Genomic DNA, 13,063 nt, shown 5'->3' with positions numbered 1-13,063 from the left:
TTTAATTACTCCTGCGGTGTTAGGTCTGGAACTTCCTCAGCCATTCTAGCTCCCTTTCTAAAGTCAGAAGAGTATGCATCTCTCCAGCAGTACCTGCATTCCTACTATCTATGCAGGTGACACCATTCCTCTTACTCTGTGTAGTCCTTTGTTTAAACAATTGCTATTCCTTTTTTGTCTAGGTCACTAACCTGATCATCTGTTGAGGCCGTGGCTGTTTTTTTAAATAGACCACTGGCTTGTACTGAAGCACAAACTGTCTACTTGTTCTCAGTTTACCGAAGGAGCCAGATGACTGTATATCAACAATCTGTTCTCTTTGTTGCTTACTTTTTCCCCAGCCTTTGTAGTAACAATACTGCAGCTATTACAGTCTAGTGACAACGTTTTTAAGAAGTTCTCTCTTTACCTAGGTCAGCAAACGATGCAATAAAAGTAGCAGTCTACTCCTCGTAGATCTCACTGGTCTTTATATCACTGCTAAAACAGTAAGTAGTTTTGATTTGATGACTAACCCCTGGAAGACTCTGAGTAATACTGCACTCTTTAAATATTCATTAGCAAGTAAGTATTTTTGAATCTATGATTTAATTTGCTGTTAAAGCCATTTCATTTATGTCAAGTCAGTTTTGTATCCTTCAGGTTATTAAGCAAAAAGCCATGTCAAGTCCAGAATCTCACAGAACTGTATTGTTGCATCACTAGTGTTACCTCTAGAAATCAAACTTGTACTCACATCAAAAATAATATTGGTATTTTGGCATGATCAAGTTTTCATAAGTCCATGATGTGGTACACCATGCACGTTTCTGCGTTATATGTGAGTAACATACAAAAGGCATTTGGAATGTGAGAGCATGTAAGTTAATACTTTGTGACAGTGGAGACTAACAAAAAATCATTGCCATAAATTAGCACTTGTCTAGAGCAACAGCTAAGTGATCACTAAATGATTACTTTTCAGAAATTATCCAACATCTTTCCACAGGAATAGCAATAAAAGAATGCAGCCAGTCATGAGCGCTGTAGACTATGGAGATGACATTCTCCTGCTAGTGTAGTTATACTCTGTCTCTTCCTCACGAGCACAGCTTTTTGACAGTGGTGTCCAGATCTGGAAAGTTTATGAACTTTGTTTTCACATCCAATCTCCAGCCTTCCTCTGAGAACATCACAGCTGTCCTCTCCAAAGGTACCATAACTTTCCTCATCGCTTGTATATCTGCAAATTATTTGTAACAACTTTAGCTTTAGTTAAAAAACACACTCACAACAACTTTTAAGTATTAAGAGATCATTTCTGTAGGTGAAGTTTTCATTCAAAAAAATTCCACCTATTCCACAGATTTGACCCTGCACTTCAGTTAATAGAGGTGGCAGATTAGGTAACCAAGGCTGTGGTTCCACAAGTATTTCTGCAGCACCAGTGCCAGTTTCAGCAGCACGGCTGCTGCCACTCATTCCGACCTTTGCATCATGCCAGCACAGCTGTTTGTGAACCACAGCGAAGAGCAGATCCAGCTCAAACAAGTGGCCAGCAGAGGAGAGGTAAGGACTGCTTAAGAAGCATTGCCACCAAGTGAGAAATGACAACTCCACACTCTTTCATGTTCTGCCATAGAAAACGGAGAGACAAATAAAATTCAGGCACGGAGCATGAACCAGTCAGTTGTTTCTTGTCCCCACCAAGACCCCTAAAGAACTGACACTGTGAGAACAGGGCAAAGATACTCCTCTTCCTGCAGACCCAACAATCTGTCTACTGGAGGCTAATTCCTAATTTGACAGCATCACTTGAGCTACAGTTCAAACCATGGACTTCCTGAATGTAGATCTAAGACTCAAAGAAGCAGGGTAGTTTCTTAACAGCTATACAGGATTAAACTTCTGTCTCATATCTGTTAAGCCAAAAATCTGATGACTACTCAGCTAGATCTTGGAGATAATAGGCTATAGTTTAATCAGAGAATTGGAAAACAATTCAAGTCATATCTAAATGGCTACCAGAAATGTCTAGGAAATACACAGTTGGCTGTTAAGCTGAAAGATGCTATTCCTCTCATTGCAAAACTTCTGCATGTTGAGATCAGCTTTCAGATGGTTCTTTGAACACAAAAATTGCTTCACAGCATGGAAATCAACTGAACCAAATTAACATGAGGGTTACAGCAGCTCCTTCTATCACACTAGGTTAGGGGAAGGAAGGGAGGAAGGGAGGAAGGGAGGAAAGGAGGGAGAAAGAGAGAAAGAGAGAAAGAGAGAGAGAAAGAGAGAGAGAAAGAAAGAGAGAAAGAAAGAGAGAAAGAAAGAGAGAAAGAAAGAGAGAAAGAGAGAAAAGGACATAAAGCACATAACAATGGGAGGCTCAATGGAAAAGCATTTTGATCTTTCCTATTTGGAAACCTACCACAGTTCCAAATCTTGCCTCAGGGTAACCTGAAAATTTTATTTTGGAGACTCTTTCCCAGAATATCATTACTCTGTTTGTAAAACCTTTGTACTGTTCGGCCCTGTTACTTTCCAGCTCCCTAACTCTCTGCATTAAGAAGACCAGAACAGGAACATTAGGCTGTGTCTGAGCTGCATTGCTAGAACTTGGCAGGGGAAACATGCATAATCTGTCTGAGCCATGCCTGTTTTTGTGAAACCATGTCTGCACTGGGACACTCGGGAGACTTGGAAGAAAGACCTCACATACAGCGTGATGTCAGTATGCATAGGCTGAAGCATATCAAGTCTTATTTAGCCATTCTCACATGGGAGTATGTTGACATTCATTTTCTGTAGTTCTTTGGGAATATACTGCAGTAAATAAAAAAAGGACCGTCCAGGTGGGATTTAATATGTTAAACTGACTTCACACCTCTCGTTGAATAGACTTAGCATTCATGAAATGTCCCTGAGTAAACACAACCTGGCTGTTCACTTCCACAAGCAACAAAGTTGCCTAAAAGGAATTGAAAGCATGCAGTCGGCTGACAACATTTCCAACAGAATCACTTTCAGGAATACAATTAATGTAAAAGCTATCATTGAGGTCATTTTTAAAATGCTATAAAAAATTTATAATAAAAATATATATTCTAGCACAGGAGCGTGAAAATGTCTTAAAAAGGAAGAAAACATGAATGCACGATTTTGACATTTTTATTTAACCCTGCTCTGTTTTGTATTGAAGGATTACCCCTCCACACTTTTGATCTCGTGCACACAAAGGATACTACAATACCTGAAAAAATAACAGGCTGCTCTAAGAATAGCAGACTAGATACTCATCTGGCATAACGTGAGACCGCTCCAATAATTTCAACATTCCTACTCCAATTTGCAACAGCAAAAGATCTGGCACAAAACATCAAGCTAAGTTTCCAATTACCTCATGCACCAGCATTGATTTCAATAGCTATATACATACAGTCATAGAGGAGAATTATTTGAAAAGTTGCAAACTCAGCTCTGTATTTCTTTTACTTTTGTGGGCTAAATCAGAGTCGCTGTGGTATGTTAATGTGTTAAGGTTTTTGTGGTTTCATTATATGTGTCAAGAGCAGAATACTTACTTGCTATATGTATCAGATTAAAAAAAAAAAAAAAAAAAAAACCAGCAGTAATTCTTTACACTGCTGAAAATGTCAACTTATATTAGGCTATGTCACAATAGTAGTAAATTTTAATGTTGCCCAAAAACCTAGTACGTATTAACTTAAATAAGTAAAAATTTATCACCTATAGGAGACTTAGTCTCCTGTAAGTGAACGTCTTGCAGGTTGCCTCAGGAGGTCTTTTTGCAGTTTGCTGCTCCAGATCAGTCAAACTGTACAGTTCAGGCACAATGGGAGGCAACCCCAGAGCAGAGACACAGTACTCACAGCCCAGACTGACTCTGGTCTTCAGAGCACTTCAATTACATACAATTAAACAATGCTACACATGTTACTCATTGTCCTGTACTTCTGTGGATAGCTGCTAAGGGAAAATCGCCCGTGATTTGTTTTACTCTAGGAGAGGGACACAGACACTTGCAAGAATCTAGGTCCACAAAACCTCAAAAAATCCAGCTTTTCAAATTCGTGGTAATGAATTGAAAACATAGTGTCTGGTATCTGAGCCCAGCAGCTTAAGAAAAGTGTATATAATCTTAGTGACATATGGGTCACAGAAAGTTCTGACGGTAATCACTTCTCGTGACAATCTTCCCTTATCATGAAGAAATTCTAAACAAATTGAGAATAAAATGCTTAAACGCTAGTATTCCTCAAAGAGTCATTAGCATTTGACATTTTGTTTGAAAATCTGATGCCCAGCATACAGGCAGCCCTGTGAGTGAGACTGCCCAGTGATGCATTCTGATAGAGGACAATCAATCAAAGTAATTTTGCTGTACAGCATTAAAACAAAAGGTGGGCCACCTATCTGCCACATTTCTCAGGCTCTGAGACAAGACGAAACCGCTTTAAAATATTTTTTCACCAGGGTCCTGTAATGCAGGCATCACAAAAGGAATCTTTCTGGCAGTACTGAGCCTACAATGTGGACTACGACTGTAAGTTTTATTGCCTTTTCAAATAGATTTTATTCTTGACTTGACAGATAAGCACCCTCTGTATCTGAGCTGTTGCACTGCAAAGTGCATCCAAGTTCCTTTAAGCGCTTCAGACTTCACGATGGATTTGGTAACAGTGCAACACGGAATGGTCCATGCAGGTGGACTCAGTCAAAAAATTATTTGATTTTAAAAAATCTGATTTCTGTACAGTAACATCTAAAACATCATTTAATATGTACAAGTAAAATGGAAAGCTTTTGATGTATATTGTAAGGTGCGGAGCTTTGACAGTTAAAATATCTACTGACTTTAAAAGAAAGAGAATTTATTTTTAATAACCATTTTTATTTACTTTTAAAAAGAGGAGCAGTTTATGCCTTCAGCAGAACTATGCCCTGAAATCTCAGGGGTGATTAAAGGGCCATGCCAAAGCTGAAAGGTTTCAAATATCAAACTATACCATTATGTCAGGGCCAGCAAGATCAATTAGCGCTTTTCAATGACAGAAAAGGTTAAGTTGGATGCAGATTTACAGAATATTTAAAGCTAAAAATGGAAAACATCACATATTAATTTAATGTCACATGTTAAAAGTGTATTTGTAAGCCTTATAACTGAGGTAGAACTATCGAAACTTTTCTTCCACTTGCACAACACAAAAACTGCTTTTGTCATGAAAAATGGCAAAGAGATTTATAATGTGTATCTATGTATGTTAGATGGTAATGTTCACATTGGGTTCTCAAATACAAAGCAATACTTCAGACAGTCAAAGCTTCAGCTACCAGACCTGATTTAGTGCTGAACTCTTATAAAGCTTTATAAAAAAGATGTGATAAACTGACAGATGTTTGTTTGCCTGAAGCCTCTCCGCTTGCATCCCTCTTGCCAATCCTGACAACACTAAAAATGAATGGCAGTGAATAAGTAAATCAATTCCTATATTCAACTGAAAGACAAATAAAAAACTACTAATAAGGGGGGGGGGGGGGAGCAAAACAGATGAGAAAAAAAATTAGTAATCTGTAAATTAATTCATCTCAAATCTGGGGAAAGAAGTAAGTGTACAGCTTCTGCAACTGAAAGCAACACTCGCACCAGGAAACACTGGAACTTACATTTCAGTTCCTGGCATCATACAGATACTCACAGGAAGCACGGCTATGCTTGAAGTTAATCCAATACCTGTTAATATAAGCATCTCTGCAATAAACATCACTTGAACAAAGTACCGTGCTATGATATCAAATAAAGTTGGTATAAATTTACCATAAGAGTGTAGTAATGAGGAAAAAAAAAAAAAAAAAAAAAAAAAAAGAAGCACACTGTTGAGAGCAGTGATTTGGATTATAGTTACATGATTCCATATAAAAGTGAAGCCAGATTACTTTTGTTCAATGATAGATTTCAAAATGTCTTTTTTTTTTTTAAAGCCCACTTTATTTATTTCATCAAGGAGTGATCTGAAATATTTACTACCAGACAGTACCTAATTTTAGGTTTTAAGTGCTTTAACAGCTCTATGAAATATGATCAGCAGCTGCAATATAGAAGTATGCTGAATAAACTCTCCTTGTAAAAATGGAGACCTGTTCTACCTCGAGTTCATAAAACGCTTACTTTCAAGAAAGAAAAAGATAACACATAAAAAGTTAATAGTTACATCCCACAGAGTTTGACGGAAACTCCAGGAATTTCTTTCTTCTTTCCGAATTAGCCTTCATATTTCATAGAGGAAGAAGCAGCTTGCATTTTAACACTTGTACTGAACATCATGCACCAACAGCAGCTCACCAAAGAGCCAGGTACTTTTCCCATACCAAATTCCAATGCTTAACATTGGTTGATTCTAGGACTAAGAAGTAGAACACAACATATGAAAGTCACAAAGTTTAAACAGTAGCTCTCAAAGCTTGCATCAGAGGCTAAAAATATGCAACAGGATACTATCTATAGCCGTATTTCTAGTTGTCCCTTTTGAAACATTTTAACTGGGAACTGCAATTAACTGCGAACCCACCAGTTTCTTACCTATGAAATTCCTTGTTTAGAATTCATCTAATGCATTGGCATTATCCATGAGGCAGAATAGATTTCTATTGCACAGGGTTGCAAAGCCATTAACACACACAAATCCTGAAAGGAGTAACCTTCCACTACATTTTTTAGGATCGCGACCACATGCATGTAACTACTTATAACTGCATATGCAGTACCTGAACAAGAGCACATGAAAGGTTGGTCAACACATTCCTCTCTTAGTTTTATTAAGTTAGTCTGAAGACCATTTTGTAACATAAATAGCAGAATTTTCAAAAGAAAACAGAGCAATCCGGTTCAGATGGAGACCAAATAATGCCAGACGTCAAAACAGAAAGGGAGAAGAGAGAGAAATGTCAGCCTGTGTCTCCACTTATTCACAGTACGATACATTTTGGAAGTATGCAAACATTTCTTATTCGGCAGCGTTCTGAGAAACACCAGCAGAAAAGAGTCAAAGCAGAGGCAATTTTAGGCAAACCCTTTTTGAGCGTTAAGTAAATAAAACAATGATATAACCACAGCTTTAACGCAAAGCGCTCTCTTCAAATAACAAATAAATACTGAGGTCAGACCCAACGTGATATTTACACCACGTACAAGAGAAGATGCTTACTTTGTACGCGCCCCTACACAGCTGATCAGTTTATCCCGGACGCACTTTCTGGTCTTCGCAATTCCTTTCTGCTGTCCCACACACTTAAACAAACCCTCAGGGCACAAAAATCCGGGTTCCTTACTGTTCTAGCACGATTTCACGCCGCAGTTTAGATCAGCCGAGGCGCTCCCGGGTCGGTACTGCGCCTCTCGTGTGGGTGCAGCCGCCGGGCATGTCACACCGCCCTGACACCGCCGTACCTCCAGGCGCTGCGCTCAGCCCGGCCCCGGGATAACGGGAGGGCAGCAGCCGCGCACCTCCCTGGCTCTCAACAGCCGTTTCGCGAACGCAGATGAAACTTTAGATGCCAAAGGCTGATTGGCAGCGGCGTTGCCGAGGGACCTTCTAGCTTTTCGGGGCAAATCGCCACGGGCACAACCCGGGGTGAGTGCGGGCTGCTCCCCGCCGCGGATCCTCCGCCCGCGGTGACAACCGGGTGGAGAACTGATGGTCCGCAGCCCGCTGGGTTTGAGCGCGGAGAATCCTGTTACCTTGGCGCGGATCAAGTGCACGCACGCACTCGGACTTTTCCCCACGTGGAACTGCTTTCAGACCAAAACATGGGGCCCCGTTAACAGAACCCCGTGACGGAACCCCGCGCCGGGCCGAAGAACACAGGGGGACGGGGAGCCCGAAAACTCCGTTTTGTCTGCCTGGAAGCCGCAAGAAAAACAAACTGGGAGATGGGGGAGGGAGGGATCCCTCGGGGGAGGAAACGGCAAGGAGAGAAACCAAGAGACAGCCGCTGCCCGGCTCCCCTCCGACACCAGGGCCACGGGCCGGAGAGCTGCGGCTCGCCCCACCGGGCTGCGCTCGCCTCGGGACTCGACTTTCCCGGCGGCGGCGGACGGTTCTGCCGAGGGCTGCGTCCCGCCCGGCAGAGCCCCTCGGCCCCGGGGCCGGCAGCCCTCCCTAGCGCTGCCGGGTGCCCCCTCGCCCCCGCTTTCCGCCGCGACGGGGGCGGGCAGGAGGCGCACGCCGGGAACAATGCGGGGCAGCCGGCGCCCGGCCCCATCTTGGCCCGGCCGAAGCAGTCGGTCGAAGAGGGGCGAGGGCAGAGCGGGACGGGCTGTCAGCTGGGCAGAGGCACACAGCTCTGCAAAAAGCCCCGGGAGCGATTTTTTTTTTTAACTAAACTCGCGTGGTGCCGTGGTGAACACTCGACTCTGCCCCGTGCGGAAGGCTCTGCCGGTCCTTCCCATCAAGCTTGGTTCATAGCAATATATTTTTTTGTCATCGGACTAACAAGAAAACAACGCTAAATAGCCCTACACATCCGCACGGCCACACGCACAGGCGGCGGGGAACCGTTTTCCTCTACCTCTGCGAGAGGCGCGGGAGGGAAGAGAGACACTCACCTCGCCGCCGGGATACGCCGCTACCTTGATTTTATGGCCGCTCCTTATTTATTTATTCTCGTCCCTTCTCCGAGCCGAGTTTCCCTTTTTGCACCGTTCCTCTGGCAAAATCGGGACATCCCCTCTACAAGTTCCCCCCCCCCCCAAACCCCCTTTCTCCCCACACACAAATAAAGTGCTACTCAGAGCAGCCAGGGAGGGGAGACTCGAGGCGGGGGGGCAGACGGAGGAGGAGGAGGAGAAGGAGGCTGGTACGGGGGAAGCCAAACACCCTTCGCACTTCAGCGAGCGCACTAGTCGCCTCTCACACAGAAAGTTTCCCTGGCGAGGAACGGGGCTAAGGAAAGGTAACCCCCTCCCTCCCGAAAAGGTCGCTGCCCGGAGCGGGGAAGTGCGGGGCGAGCAGTGGGAAGGCAGCGCGGCCCCAGGGCTGCTCTGCACGTCTGCGCTGCCCCAGCACTGCCCTACAGCCTCTCCAGCTCTCTGCTCGCCCCGCTGCCCCCGGCCAGACCTGCACCTTTACTGTGCATGGGCAGCTGCTGGAGCGGCGGTGAGAGCATAGGAGGAAAGGGTCGGAAGGCACGGGAAGGTTCAGCCCTCAGCACTGACCCTTGTGGGCACTACAGGTCCCATACGGTCCCATTTGTTTGTTCTAGAATGAACCCCCACTGTAAAGCAGTTCTGACTTTAGGGGAAGGTCAGTTGTTTATGGGACCGATCAAGCTCTATACAGACGAGGACCTGATTTTGTACCCTTTTAGCAGTTGCATTTGTTTCCTTCCTCCCAAGCTCATCAGTGAGGATGGAGAGAAAGTCCTGTCTAAAACTAAGCGCTTTTGTGCTTGTCTCTCTTTGCTACCTCCTGTGGGTAAGGGGAGGAAGAACCCTAATTACCAAGTCACTTTTCACACTCTTACCATTAACCATGTATCACCTCTTCTGGATTTCACTGGGTAGATAGGCTGGCTCTTCTTCAATCAGTTGCATCACCCTCTGTCTGTCACATAATTCAGTTCTTCCAAGGGCTTAAGTCAAAAATTCAGAAGCAGAGTGAAAAGTTAGGCCCTACAGCTGGAGAGAACACCAGCTGTGTTCAGAGAAGTGTCTTGATCTTTGGAAGTGCTGAATGTCACAAGCTTTTGAGGTCAGTAAATCACGTGAAAAGAGGGAAAAATCACAGATCCCTGAAGATTCTTTCCTTCCTATCTTCCATTTGCTCAATTTTGCATCCTGCATAACTGAAGCTGTCTGCCTTTGAATTTCATAATTTACATTCAGTGAATTGTACTAGCAGGGCCATCTTTCTACTAAATAATTTCAGACTTAAGATGACTAAATCCTCATGAAAACAAGTCTATAAAAACCCTGTATTTGCTGTCTTGGGAGAGTCGCCACTTAGAAAGAGAACAGACGTGGAAAACTCTTTGACCTACACAAATACAGCTAGAAAAACATTTAAACTCAAAAAGCCCCCAAAAGCCAACCTTCAAATTGACATAGTGTAGGACAAGCCAGAAAAATGAAGTGAGGTTTGAAATTGAAAGCTTAGAGAGCAACTGGCAAGTCAGATTTGCAGAAAGTAATTGCAATCGACAGAGCCACCGGCTGTGGCTCCTGCCAGCACCCATCTTGCTAATAGACTCCTTCTGCAGGAGCATGTGCTAACAGCCTGCTCCTTTCAAGAGGACTTTTGTACGCAGCACAATCCTGAGATGAGGCTCTTGAACATGGCCATGAAGGTTTTCTGAAGTCTGGATTCCTTCCACCTTACTTCAATGAAGCAAATTCCAGTTCCAGAGAACAGACACCCAGTAACCTGGCTTGTTTTAATAGACATATCACTTTAAAGCAAACTTTTAACCATGTGTTGCATCCACTCTTAAAATATAAGGACAGCTGACTTAAAAAGATTATGTATGATTTTCATTCAGTGTAACAGGTTTCAGACTGGGGAGGGATGGGAGAACGGTACTGTTGGTCCATGGTACAAACCTAGTGCACATCTCCCAGGCAGGAGCCTGGCCTTGCTGTCTTTGAACCACTTTGTTGTTTTGCTGTTGATTTCAGAGAGAGGGGCAGGATCATGCTCAAAACTAACGGTCCTTTGGCAGGTGCACTGAAGAAAGTCCTGCACAGGACTCGTAACAGAACTCTAATTTTACAATTTTATAGTAAAATACTGCCAGGTAGTAATTAGATGATGATTTTGGTTATGTTGGCATTGTTGGGCTGAAGTAAGTTTCAGTGCTTAGTGGAAGTGATCTCAGTGGGCTGTAAGTCCAAAATCTAGTGTGATCCACTGGCTCTTATAACTGACTGTGTGACCATATAGAGCCCTGCACGGAGAAGGTCATGCTAGAAATAGTCCTAACGGTGCCCAAGGAAGGGCTGTAGGATCCACTTTTACACAAGAATAGAAGAATAATACCTTATCCATTTAAAGCAACATGTAGAGAATGTAAGTAGGCAGGATGTAATTATCTAGATTGGTATTTGGCCAGGCACTCCTACACTTGCAAAAAGTGCCATAGGGTTTAATGACCACAAGTGTTTGGTATCCTTGGTTATACCTCTTACATAAAGACAGCACTGTGATCATATATACTTTGTGCTGGTTCAGTACTGAGTCAGCAGAAGAATGTTGCACAAATACCCATTTGCATAGTATCTTAGAATTCCCTTAGAGGTCTTCCATGCAAATTCTAAAGGGCCTACCGTCCTTACCTGGTGAAATCTAATAAGTCATAAGTAGTATGGTTCCAGATTACTATGTCTGTGTATATTACTGCAAACAGAAGGCATTTTAGAATCTTTGTAAACAATTTGAAGTGAACCCAGTGTACTTTTCTGGTTTGCATCTCAGTAATAAAAGGGGAATTTTGTTTGATTGGTTGTCTTTATTATTTGAGCACAGGATTATACTTAGATATTCTAAGAAAACTGAGCGACTGTTACTATTTTGATAGAGGATCATTACTATGATTTACTGAAGTGCCTACCATGTGTCCCATCTTGCTGATCTACCTGTTCTGAATTTTGTTTTACAAAAGCAGGGCTTTGAATGAAATGCGGCTGCTTATTTTCAGGATCAAGTATGAGATCCACAAGTGCGTTAATTAGACTAAGTTTGTTGATCTGTATACTTAAGGTTATTATTTGGTGTTTCATGGCTTTATAATCATAAAAAGAAAGAATGAATAAAGGTTATTTTGCCATGGTTATCGGATTTCAAGTTTATAAAGAAAGTGACCCACCCTTTTCAGTAATTCAACATCCAGGGTTCAGCTGTGGGTTCAAAAGCAGGTTACAACTGGCTACTCATTGTCAGCCAAAGTGCCAACTGTGCCTTTAAGTATGTTATATAACCTATTTTTCGGTTTCAGTTTTCAAGTACGCCATCGTTTAAGTGTTATTTAGATTTCCGTATTTTTTTTTTAATCCAAACAAACCTGACCTCAATCATAAGGTTCCATGGCTCCAAATAGCAGAGCTTTTCTAATATTTTATTTTGAGTGCCTACGTTCAATACTTCATCACATAGATATGTGCTGTGGATAGTGCCAAACACAGTGCCAGGGGTGGCCTCAGTTATCTCCAGTGCTTACCAGGAGAGGGCTCTGCTCTGCATCCCGTGCACAGACACAGGTCCCACTGAAGTTTCTGCATGCTCTGTCTTTAACGTTTACTTGAAATTAAGCTGGATAGGTGCGAAATTTTTCATGTGGCTGTGTGCGTAGAATAAAGTGTGCATAACAATTTCAGTTTCCATACTGCAATTATACCAGGATCTTTCTTTTCTTTCTGGGAGGGTCTCATTCTCTCCCTGCATCAAGACACCATTCCTTCACGTTTCATGGAAGTTTCACAGATGAAATGTATGCAGTTTACCCAGAAAAAAAAAAAAAAAAAAAAAAAAAGAGGCTGAGCTATCTCTTTTCATCACCTTCCATTTCCCTGTGGTACACCAAAACTACAGCTGCACTAATCAGAGCTAGTACACAATTTTGCTAGCTTGGTTCTTGGCATTGCTTCGCACTCACCAGTTAGTGTTCCCCTAAAAAACACTCTGGTGCAGTTTACAGTTTAGGATGTTGGATCAGCCAAGGATCTGGTGCTGTGTCTAGAGAAGCCATTTAATTTAGTTTATAATGAGAGTTTTCACCTTAGAGCAACAATGCCATGGCAGATAGCCTCAGAAAAGAGGGGCAACTATTTCCCAGACCATTTCCAAGCACAGATGCATTCTGAGAGTCACTCTCAAATCCATTCAGGACTGTACTATCAGGCTGCTGCCGCAGAGGCTGAGCTTCTGAGCCCAAGGGAACCTGGCCCCTATAGAGTGTCTGCACGCAGAAGGTATAAGCATGCTCTGAATCCATCCCTGATCCTTCTGGCAGCCAAGCCTTGTTTCATTTTGTTGCAGATAAAACAAAGAGCTATCCTTGCATGTTTATGAAAATG

At 42.7% G+C, this 13,063-nt stretch overlaps 1 protein-coding gene across 13 annotated transcripts in view; it reads right to left on the bottom strand.

The window, feature by feature from the left end:
• Positions 1-8,748, bottom strand: part of EYA4 (EYA transcriptional coactivator and phosphatase 4) — a 154,490-nt gene extending 145,742 nt beyond the window's left edge. For 9 of the 13 annotated variants that reach the window (XM_052681848.1, XM_052681872.1, XM_052681888.1 and 6 more), the window contains exon 1: positions 8,603-8,746. The gene's annotated coding sequence lies outside the window, so the exon portion shown is untranslated. Of the gene's footprint in view, positions 1-7,202; positions 7,643-8,602 lie in introns of those variants that run through there. The other 4 variants (XM_052681856.1, XM_052681880.1, XM_052681935.1 and 1 more) reach the window with 3 other exon arrangements.
• Positions 8,749-13,063: the final 4,315 nt, after the last annotated feature.

This window comes from Tympanuchus pallidicinctus, unplaced genomic scaffold, assembly GCF_026119805.1.
Source record: "Tympanuchus pallidicinctus isolate F22 unplaced genomic scaffold, pur_lepc_1.0 scaffold1, whole genome shotgun sequence".
Lineage (NCBI taxonomy): Eukaryota > Metazoa > Chordata > Aves > Galliformes > Phasianidae > Tympanuchus > Tympanuchus pallidicinctus.
Note: the sequence above shows the minus strand (reverse complement) of the source record. Positions and strands in the feature narration are given on the sequence as shown.